The following is a 12,097-nucleotide window of genomic DNA, read 5'->3' as shown; positions in this document are numbered from 1 at the left end:
CCCAGCCTATAAGCGAACTAAGCAGCCGCGTAGGGCCCCGAGGCGTTAATAGGGCCCCCAATCTGGCAACCCGTCTTATAACCCGTCTTATGCGAAGTGCAAGCGCAGCGTGTGCCACTAGTGTAGTAGCGCTGCTGGCGCGGCAGCGCACACAGCGGTAACATATAACGCACAAACCGCATTTATTTGTAATGACATTCTGGCAACCAAACCTGCGCTGATTGGTCAACTTCATTGTGCGCGAGGAGCTCGAGAGCAAAACATAAACACAACACAACGTGGTCCTCATGTCCAGAGGAATATATCCCCCCGATGCCGAAAAACGAAAGAAGAAACTTCTTGACGATGTAAAGAAACTGCAAACTCAACAACACTCTCCAGGTATTGAACTTCTCTTACAAAGAGACGGTTAATGCTGCTGTTTGAAACAACACGATTCTGTCACGTTAGTTCGCTCAGGCTGGAGGCGACGAGAGCTCTGCCCCGCGCACAATATGTGTCTGAATGAAAGATAATAAGCTTAACATTTACACCAGCCCGGTAGTGTGAGCTGCAGGTGAGGCCGGTGAGGGGCCTCTATGGTCCGGGTCACTAAGAGGCGGAGATCCGGTCCGGACGAGCGCCGTCTCGTCCAGAACCTCTGACGTGAAACTTTGGAGTGAACAGTGTGCGGCCCCTGTCCCGGGCCCCTGTCCCCTGTCCCGGGCCCCTGTCCCGGGCCCCTGTGCAGCCTCAGTTAGAGATGAGCGGGTTTGAGTTTGCGTCCCTCTCTCACATCACCATGTGTGAGATCAATCGTGACTCGTGATGTCTGTTTTACTTTGACTTCTTAAAGTGCAATGAGAGGAACGTAAAGGTTTATGCACGTAAGGTCCATCAGCCAATCACATCGCAGCATTGTGTCATGCAGAGGAGTCCAGTGTGTGGTGTTCTGATCAGAACAAACATTTATATTGTAATTCACTTTTAATAGAGCAATAAAACATTTAAATTTATTTAAAAAGCATCATTAGACTATTTGTTATAAATTATAATAAATTGATAGTGAAACATAACCAGACATATTAAAATTACATCTGTTATAGAATAATACTATATATTTTTATACAAAAGTGGCAAAGTTGCAGAAACACAGTCTCTTCACTAAAGCGAGGTTTGGACCTTCACTTCTCGTTCTGTTCATTCTCTGGGAATAACATGTTTGTTTTATCAGTGTTAATTGTTAATCAAGCAATGCTTATGCCATTTGTTTAATTTAATATAACTTGTTTTGTCACTTTGGCAAGAAGGAACAGTTGGGAGCTGTAAAAGATAAATTAGTAAGGATAACTATTACTTTTACATTTTCAGTTAAAATGAATCAATTTGACCATAATTATTTTTCATAGCCGATATTGTATTAAGTAATTAAGTACTAATGTATTAATAACTGGCTTTAGTCATTTTCTCCTGGCACAGTTTCATCACATCATCATTTTATAGCATTACAACCTCAACATTTTACTCTTACTTTAGCCGGCTGGACCACATTAAAATGCACCAGAAGACCCAAAAAATGTCTGAAAATCTCTGGGGGAGGGCCCCCAGACCCCCCCCTGTTCATTAATTTAAACTGCTAATGTGGCTGTAGACCCTTAACGCCCACAAATACACCCAAAAACATATCTGGGACGTGTGTTATTTGTACAGGGAGTCGAGGTGATGTCAGCGGAATACCAAGTTGCATTGTGGGATTTAAGTTATCAATATTTGAGCTTGTGAGGTGTTGAGAATGAACTAACTGGCAAACGGATGCCCTGGAGTTTTGGTGTGCTTTGTTTGCGTTGAAGAAAGTTCCCATATGTGAATTGTTTACTGACAATGGCAATAAAACTGATTCTGATGACGTGGTGAGGGGCCCCCAAATATGTTTTCGCTTAGGGCCCCCTGAAGGCTTGGGCTGGCCCTGCATCTAACTGTGTTAAAAAGCTGGATATGCACACGACTTTCCGCCTGATAGCCTTTAGGAGCAGCAGTAAAGTGTTATGTGTGAAACAGAAGAGCCAGCTGAGCCGCTGAAGTGGCCTGTATCACCACCAGCCCATGCACCAGTCACATCTGCTCTGCATAACTCAGCAGGGACTGTTCAGTGGAATTCAACTGAGATAATGACATTGCACAGTATGGCACGCATTTAAAGTATGATGCAAATAAAAGCTGGACTTCCTGTCTGTTTCTTGGATTTAATAGCGCTTTTTTGGATCCTCAAGAAGCTTTACGTTGGCTTATAGAAGATCCTGTATCAAATTTCTAACCAGAATAAAGATCAGACAGTTGCTTCCTCATGGTTCTCATCCAACAATGTGTCTAATCTGATTTAAATATGGCTTCATATCCGGTTATTATAGTTTTCATCATGTAAAATGCATATTTAAATAGGTATGGGACAGCTAATTAGTCCCTTATACAGCTGCCTTTGCAACACTATTTAATAAAAAAGGTCCTGTGAGAGTAGGGCTGTGAAATGTATCGAATCGAGGGTTCAGCTTGGTTGTATTGATTGAGAGACGTGGAGCTAATCCTCTGTCAGTTAAAGCATATAAGCAAATATGATAAGAACCTTTCAGTATTTCTTGTATTTTCAACAAATTTGGGTTTGTTTTTAGCGTTATTCCAATTTCTTTATTGTAAATGTATCGCAAACTGCTCATGTTCTCATGGTCATTCTATTTATCAGTTCTACTCTACTATTACAAGTACGACTTTGGATATTTTCCCAAGAGAGTGCGTTCTCTGCGTTTAGGTTCTGACCCTGTGTCTTCGTGCCAAGGGGTGAATGATGACAAACAAGATTCCCCTTTACCCCGGCAACAGATATCCTGATATCAGCTCTCTGCAGACACACACACACACACACACACACATTCTGCCCTTATCGCTGATGGCCACACGCGGGATTACTGGCCTCGCTGCTCTGACAAAAAAAGCATTAATATACACTTTTAATTCCCACAGCCACCGATTTGCTAACCACTGCCCCATCATTCCCATCATTCCCATCATTCCCATCATTCCCATCATTCCCATCATTCCCATCATTCACACCCGATGTAGCATGAACAAACGGTAGAAGTGTGTAACCGAACACATTAAAGAGAAAGGTGAAGATATGAAAGAGCTAAAAAGCATCATGAGAAAGGTGAGTTATCTTGTTTTCAACGCATAATGAAGCTTGTTCTCCCATTCGTTTTGATTTTATAATTTGTTGAGACTGATCAAATCTATTTTGTCCAGGTACCACTTTCTTGCGGTTGGTTTAAGAGTCGTGCTAATCAAGTCTGTACTGATAGTACTCGAGTACTCTGGACCTTGTGTTGGCTCCGTCTACTTGTTTTCACTGTCACAATACTATAAAATTGCTCTTTCTGTGATGAATTCTAGAAACGGTGATGTACTATCTGTGTGATCATGATTTATTATAATTAAGCCAGACTTTGACCTGTTTCTTTCTCGTCTTTCTGCGTCTCATTTGTCCTCACACAGGAGTTTGGTTTGATCCTGAGCCTCACGTGTGTCTGAGCGTGGATCACTTCCTGGTCACTTCCTGGTTTTGTTCCGCTCTCTGGTCCGTTACGTTCACAATTCAGACGAATCGCGCCACAGTTTGTTTCAATTGGACCAAGACCAACTTTCGCAACCAGACCAGAGTTCACTTCTTTGGCCCGGATCAGAGTTCAATTGCCAAAATTACCAAAATGAACCTAACCAGCCAGGCAAACGAATCCTGATTCCAATCCATGTGTTATTGTGAATGTCTTCACCTAAAAGGCATATTCCAGATTCAAACCGGGTCTAAAGCTGAGTCAAACCATAACTAAAGCAGGGCTAAACTATCACCCTAATGTACTACAGCATTTAAAAGAGTGCAGGAGCAGACCACCACCACAGCAGCCGTTCTAATCAGCTGATTGACAAACAAGATAATTGATTAATTTGGCTTTTACTTGCAACCGCAGTGGAATCAATACTGAAATAAATTACCACGTGCTAGAGAGCGCTAATAGCTTTTTAAGAGACCCGGACAGCAGAGTAGACCTGATTATCATTATGTAGCATCATAAGCGGTGAGTGTTTAAAGGTGGGCTGACAAATGTAACAACAAATTTGACAGATATTAGATATAGAAATAACAAAAAAATATTGACAATGGATAATAAAAGATGCCTTTACATATTGTACAGTTAATCATTAAAATGTACATCTTTTGTAAAGCCTCTTATTCTCCAATGTATGAGACATAAACAGCTTTAGTTTTGTTTGATGAATGCCCAATGCACGGACTAGAAAAAATATGTCATAAAGTTGGGCGTGTCTCCTTTTCAAACACAATTCTTAGTTTGTATTTCAATTCCTTCATTTGCTTCCTTGTTTTCTTTCCTTTCTCTACGTCTCCTGTGTGTGTGGTTGGACTTAGTGAGTGATTGCTGTGCCACATCCTCTCCGTCTTGTCTCTGGGCTCGCTCGCCACGCCACATTTATCACCAAATGTAGCAGGAGCTGGAGAGGGGCGCATGGCTGAGTTTATGGGGCGCCCTCCTGCCTCTGTGCCTCTTCCAACACGCCATACAGCTCTTTTATGGGAAATGTGCCCAGGCTGGTGGTATATAGGGAAACAGATCGTGGGTTTCTCTAGAGAAGGTGATGTAATGCAAACTTCCTATTAATTATGTAGATACAGTGATTGGAAAAATGCTGAGGTTGTAGTGAAAAAGATGCATTTCATTCACAGCAAAAGACAAAAAACACCAATTGATTGAAATACATTTGTGGGTAAGAATGGAGATTTTGCTGTTCCTTTTTACACCAGAACTAGTAAAGAAAAGATTTGGCTTCCAGAGTACCACCAGAATACAACATTACAGTACGCGGTAGTTTTACCTAAGAAATTACTCAAGGAGGAACTGAAGAGGTGTTTGCGCACCACCTAAAGTAATTTGCATACCACTTGTGTTACATGTACCACAGATTGAGAAACGCTGCCTTACCTTATACCTTAACAAAACTAAAATAACTAAATGCAAGCTAAATGGCACAGTGCGGAGCAGGAACAGCCATGATGTCTCCATGGAGAAAAAATATTTGATTCCCCCTGCAACCTAAAATGTATGATTTATGATAAATAAAATAAACTTAAATATCATTTATTTTCTGCTATCTCATTACCACACCAACAGAAGAATGAGGACTGGAAAATAAAGTGTACATTTACCCATTCAAATGCCAAATATATTCGGAATAGTTCTTAAAACTTGCTAAAACCTCTTGATGGTCACAGATAACAGCTCTGTGCTAACTCGTGTAATTGAAAGGGTTTTAATGAGTTTTCCATTAAAGTCCTCCAGCTCAGGTCGAACCTCGCGTCTCGACAGGAGCACTCCAACACTGCACTTGACACCAATTTCAGCTGAGTGCCTCCCACGTACCCGGCAAAAGCCTCTAACTCAGACAGTCCAGTTTGAAAAGAGAACAGGACAAAGTTATACAGGTTTTGAACTGCTGTGGGTCATCTGAAATACACAAAGGTGAATTGTCTTGACTTTAAAGACGTTCCTGATTTTCAAACTGTAAACGGTGGAAGTGATAAGTAAATAAAAGTATCTTTTAGCAAACTTAGCTCTCACTAACCAGTAATATTCACATGCAGGGATTTTTGGATACGTGCACAGCTATCGAACAGCTTTTTCAAGGGACAAAACAGAGGTCCCATCCCAAATCGCAGAATTGCTTTGTAAACGACCCTTTATTCCTGAGTATCATAAAAAATGTTTTACAATCAAATGCGGACACCTGACTTTGGCACAAAGCGCTGCTCTTTGGGGAAATCAAATATTTTTTTCTGTTTATATATTTGGACCTCAAGAACTCCTGCCATGGACACAATAACTGAACCAACAATCAAAGACTAGATCGAAATTGTAGCTGACGGAAATTGTAAAAACTTTAAATTCAGACTTAATTTGATGACTGACCTTTTTGACAGACTTTGGACCAATGGGATTGACTCTCTTGACAAAATGTTCTGTCATTTCATTGGATGTCTTGTGTTACATGTGTTTTTGCTCACTATCTTTCTGTGTTGTGTTAATGTGTGTAGATTAAATCAGATATTAAAACATTTACAAGATAAAAACTAAATGTGAACCTTTAAAAAAACATACACAGTAAGGATCACATGTTCGTTAAGGTCGAAAGTACAGATTCTCAAGTAAATCTCCATGAAGACGACAGAGAACACTGCAAACTAAATAAGGTCTTTGGTGTTTGCTAATTGTGAACATTCAAATCGCAATTTTGTTTTGACTGCAATTAATCCTGCAGCCCGTCTCTCTGCATGCTTGATGGTAGATGATTGGCCGTGACAACCCCAGATGTATAAAATACAAAATGGAGGAAGCTGTAAGGCGGAATATGAAGCTATTAATTCCGACTTGTGTGACTAATTGATATGTGTGCACTGGATAAATGACAGGACCTGCACTGCACTCCATAATTAATGCGTCTTAAGATAGAGCACCTTCCCCACCTTCTTCAAACGTGTTCAGACTGGAGAAGACACAAAATCATTTCAAAGAGACACAGAGAGATATGGAGGGAAATAAATGATATGGTTCATGTGGGGCCTTGGTACATAGCATCATATGTCAAACTGCCACGATCCTTTACACGAGAAGAGCTGCGGGTCTGTGCCATGATGATATTTACAGTATAATCACCCACAGTGACAGTTCAAATGCAAGGCCATCATTCAACATTATCAGCCCACTGAGCTGAAACAGGCTATGTATATGTATATATATATATATATATATATATATATATATATATATATATATATACATATAGATGGATAGATAGATATACAACACTTATATGGCTTTCATTATAGAGGATTTGCACTGATCAGAAACGTACGCTGTGGTGTTGAGGCGTTTGTTGACTGGTTCTAACCCTGTCTCCTGGGCATCATATGGTTTGATACCACTTTATCATAACTGCAAAATTAAATTTAAATCTTTATTAGCCTCAATTATTCTGGCCTAACTAATTAGTTGAGGAGTGGCCTGAATCAACTCTTTGTTCACCGTGAATATTAAGACTACTAAAAGTGTAAGAATGAGGGGTCACACTGGGTTGCTAATAACAGTGTAGTTATTCTAGCGTTACACAAGGTTTTGTTTTATTGTCACATTGGAATAAAGAAGGCAGTATACTATGGAATGACATGTTTGTTTATTAGTGGGTCATATTTTCTCTGTGGAGCCTTTTTTTATTTATTTACAGGCACAGTTAACGTTAGTTCTTCTCAGGACCCCTGGTCTCATCCCATCACGCCAGATTGATATGCTGTATTCTAAGTTCTACACCCAAATCATTCTGGAGAGGCTCGAACTGAAATCGATCGGGACAACTCAACTCCAGTTGAGGGAAAGGCACAGATGTACAAAGGGCCTCTGTATACACCTTTTGGGGAAAAAATAAATAAATTGCGTATTTATGTTAAAATATTCTATCCGTCAGCACCGCTATCTTTGTTTTGGTTGGGTTGTTTTGGCTTCCGCCCACAATGCTGCGCTGCGATTGGTGCAGTTCCATGTATTTTCAAGAGTTTGTAACTCACAAAATGCGCAAAATTTCATCGCAACATTTGAAAATTGCTGCATAACAAATCCACAGTAACAGTAATACTTTATGGTAAGTTTCATATTTTATATGTAAGAATCACAGCATAAATTATTTTCCTGACAAAAAAAGGAGGAGAGAATATCCAATGCTTCAAACCAACATTCTTTTGACGGATCCACCGCTGGTGCGGTCTTGAAGTAATGCAATGACAATGTTATTGGATGAAACACAAATGCTCTTCCCGCATGCCTGTAGAGTGCCCTGCATGGTGGCACAGACATATTAGCCGCAGAAATGGCAGAGACAGATTACAGATTAAGCGTGCCTGCCCCTCCGCGCCTCTCCTTTCTCATGGTAAACGCTGCTTTGCCACAGTGGGAAACAGTGAGTCAGACTGGAGCGGGGAGCACACAGCGGACTGTTAATGTGCCGGTTTACCATCTGAATGAGTGAAGGCTTGGGAAGGTGGAGAGGTCCGCGCACAAAGAGCCGCTTCACACAGCCGTGCACTCAGCCTCACTTCCACATGTCTAAATATTTGCTCCGCACCAAACAATGTGTGCAGCCAAAGTTTAGACGTTACACCGTGACAGCGGCTACAGAGCAGGGACAGGCTGTTACACCAAACACAACCAGAAAGTCACATGAACAGTGCAACTCTTGAAATAAACAAAACAAAATAACTTTACCTTTTTATCCTTGACTGTTCTGGAGTTCATGTGGTGGTCAAATTAGTTGGTAGCCAATGGAGAAATTGGCCTGTGTTTACTGTCTACCGGTCGGGGAGTGGCCCAATAACAATATTCAGGCGATATAGTCCAACAGAAATGCACTAGGTACAGTAGCCTATTTGGCCCTGTGCACAATAGTTGGACATACCCAAATGCCATTGCTTTTTAAAAGAGGATCTTACAGCCCACATGCTGGTGTGATGCATCATTAGAAAGCTTAGGCCTTCTAGGCCTTCTTCTGCAAATGTGCTATGATACTGTCAGGGCTTCAGAACTTACACTACAGAAGTCTAAACATACAAAATACATCCTTTTTTTAGTCTCGCCTGAATATTGTCAATTTGTAAAGCCTAAGCAAGACATACTTCATTGTGTGCTCATGCTATTCTACTGTACTTACTGTTTATCTGGTTGACAACAACTGTAAAGTTTCAAATCTCTAGGAATAGGCATTTCACCTTGGAGAGACTCAGACAAACACAGAAAGGACCGTTTAGCAAGCTTTATCACGAACGTTACTTGACGCTCAGACCCCGGCGGAAGACATTGCGATTATGGGCACTCCATAATCTAATTGTATTAGAAGTCTCCCCCCAGGGCTTGAAGACTGGTGGTGGTAGATGTGGTGAGAAGGTAGAGAGGATGATTAGGATGAGAGGAATGCATAGGAGGAGGAGGAGGTGGTGGAGGAGGTGGTGGGTCGCAGTACGGTCTGAAACGGCCGAGCCGACTGCCTGAGGGTTTAAATGGGACCGGCTGTGCGCTGATTGGGAGCAGAGGAGGTGCACCGTGCCACGGGGAGGAGTGACTTGGGTGCGTTGATTGAGGATGGGGGAGCAGGTGCGAGGGGCGATGTCCCGGGAGTCCCCTGTCCTTAGACCTTCCTTCTCGGCCAGGAAAAACTACAAAACCTCCTTGGGAAAAAGAAGAAACCTGGAGGAGTTCCGCATGAAGGAGGAATCTGACTCTCACAGGTGGACGCCCGGCTTGGGTGCGTTGATAGAGGCTGGGGAGAGGTGCCCCTGGCATGGCTGTCCATGCAGATGGAGTTAGGTCTTCCAGGTGAACTTACGCAGGCTTCATTTTTGTGCTGTGGACCTTTTTGTATCAACAAGTATATTACAAAATAGTGGATATTGTTTTCTGTGTATTATTACGGACATAATGAGTACAGCTACTGATGGAACCCTTGAACCCTGTTGAGTCTGTCAGAACCAGAATTTTTATCACAAACTATTGGTAATTGCTCATTGGGGCATTGTATTTCAGTGCAAATCAATGACACATTCGTTTTGTTGAGAAAATAATCTTGATTGAATGATCTATAGCTTGTTGAAATTCACAATTAAAATAAGAGTTATGATTAAAATCCGGTTTTAGCCTATGCGGGGGCTGGTTGGTCTGAAGAACTTTTAATTATGAGACAAATGTGTAATGTAATAAAAAGTGTAGACCTTATGACTTTATACCCTTATTAGAAAGTTTTCAGCATTTTTATCTTTAATCAGTTCATTATGTTGGATTTTACCATAAAACAGCCAACGTTTAATGTTCCAAGCCTTATTAAAGGTGTGGTGTGTCATCAAAACTACAAATTCAAAATGTTTAAGGATGAATTTAATTGTCATGTAGTCTGTGTTCCCTGTATCTGTCCAAATGCTTCAAAATGTGTCAGCGCCTCAGTGAAAACATGTACACCCCTGCTAACAATAACAGCCTTCTCAATATTATCTACATTTCGATATATTGCCCACCTCTAATTTGAATATATGGACTTTTCTTCAACCTTAGACTGATCTTTCACCCGTCCCTCAGGGCAGCAGGACCACAATGCAGCGCTCTGGGACCCATCTTGAATTATAGGATCTCGGTAGCTTTGCGGGATGTTTGGGGGAAGACCAGAGCGTTCAAAGGAAACACAGAAATGGGTGCAAAGTTGACAAAGAGATGCCCTGGTCCGAGTATCAAAACCTTTCTTGCTGTGAGACGAGATTGACAGTAAAGTCTTCAAATGACTAACTTCTCATCTTCTGATTCTTCTACACAAACATTTACTGTTTACTGCGCAACGGATTGCCATTCCAGAAAACCTTTTACTTCAGACTCACTCATTTTTTATTATTGAAATACAAGTGATTATATCAGTTTATGTAGAGCAACCTCTTCTGACATTTTGGATTCAATGATTTTACACCTCTGATAAGCCTTTTGTGAATGATCTGTAACTATTTCAGTAAATATGGCCTTTTGTAAATGTGAACATAATTAGTATTAGTTTATAATGGCAGTTTAAAGGTGCCACCTGTTTGTGCCTTTGGAGAGATGTCTGGCATTTAACTTAATATTGTATTTATACAGTTACAGCTGTTTTTATTGCTCAAAAATAGCTTGAAAAACATACATTCTTACCATGAGCAGGATTGTCTTTCCACAGATTAGACCTGTAAATTGGCCTGATGGCATCACACCAAGGAGATGACTTAAATGCCATATTGTGGTACATGCAAAACATCTCCATGGAGACAAGCAGGTGGCATATAGAAAAATCCCATAGTGCACCTTGAATGGACATGCTTGATGATAGTGTTAATGTTGTAAACTACAAGGAAATACTTTGTTGTTACTTTGCATGTTTAATAATTAGAAAATTAACCGCATCATTGGGTGAAATTCCCAAAGGGCCGAGTTTAGTTTGAGGCTGTTTCAAAGACCCAAGTGGCATTAGTCAGATAAATGAATGCGCTAAAGTCAACACCATTGCCCCAGTGCACCGCCGCTCATGTGGGACTCTAAAGCCCAAACTGTTAATTACATCAGCGGCCAGAGTTCAGCCCACAGCAACAGGACACGACCAAACAGGCGTCCTTGAATGGAATTGTGGTTGTTATTTGTGATTGTGCGCAGTGGGGAGTCTGATTGCAGAGTGATGGAGAGGCTTCACTCTCTTCAGTGCTCACCTTCAACCAAACCTCAACGACTGATTACAATTACAGTACAAAGAGTTTTAAGAATGAGCTAGTTATTTATAGGATTAAAGTACTTATGTTGACAAAGGGTTTGTGAGAGTTAGACAGAAACCTATTTCCTCCTTTCGCTGTGTGAAAATCAGGTATTCCAGCTTTTCCAGTAACAATTACATTGTATTAACATTTAAAACATGTCCAAAAAAATGTACTAAGTTGTCATACATAACAAACTCATTATTTTAAAAAAATACATGAATTGACTAATAAATAAATAAATTAAGATTGACTATAACATACATTTATTTTCGCAGTATAAACATTATTCTATTTAGATGTTGATTATTTGTATTACAAGGGAAGTCTGCAGCAAGGAGATTGTGGGTTCAAACCTTAGAGCCATTTGCTATTTAAAAAAATCTCTGGATGCCATGTGAATGTCTTATTATTGTAGACACGAATGCTCCTTGGGTGGCTCCAGTAGACTATATATGCAAGGTTTATAGATCGCTCTAAATGCATCATAATGAATGAATGTGAGAGTGAATGGTAGCCAGACGCCTGTCACTGTCACTCACAAACCCCAACAAAAATGAATAAACTAATTAATCAACTAACGGTGTCTTCATTCATTAACTCTCTGGAAACCTCGAACTGTAGCATTTTTGCGCCCACTTCCAAAAATCTCCAAGCAATTTGTCAATGCGTTTCCTACAAATCAAAAGTTTGATGCCAATGCTT

This window comes from Eucyclogobius newberryi, unplaced genomic scaffold (genome assembly GCF_026437365.1).
Source record: "Eucyclogobius newberryi isolate DKJ021-1_F unplaced genomic scaffold, fEucNew1.0.hap1 SCAF_19, whole genome shotgun sequence".
Taxonomy (NCBI): domain Eukaryota; kingdom Metazoa; phylum Chordata; class Actinopteri; order Gobiiformes; family Gobiidae; genus Eucyclogobius; species Eucyclogobius newberryi.
This window is presented reverse-complemented; position numbering follows the sequence as displayed.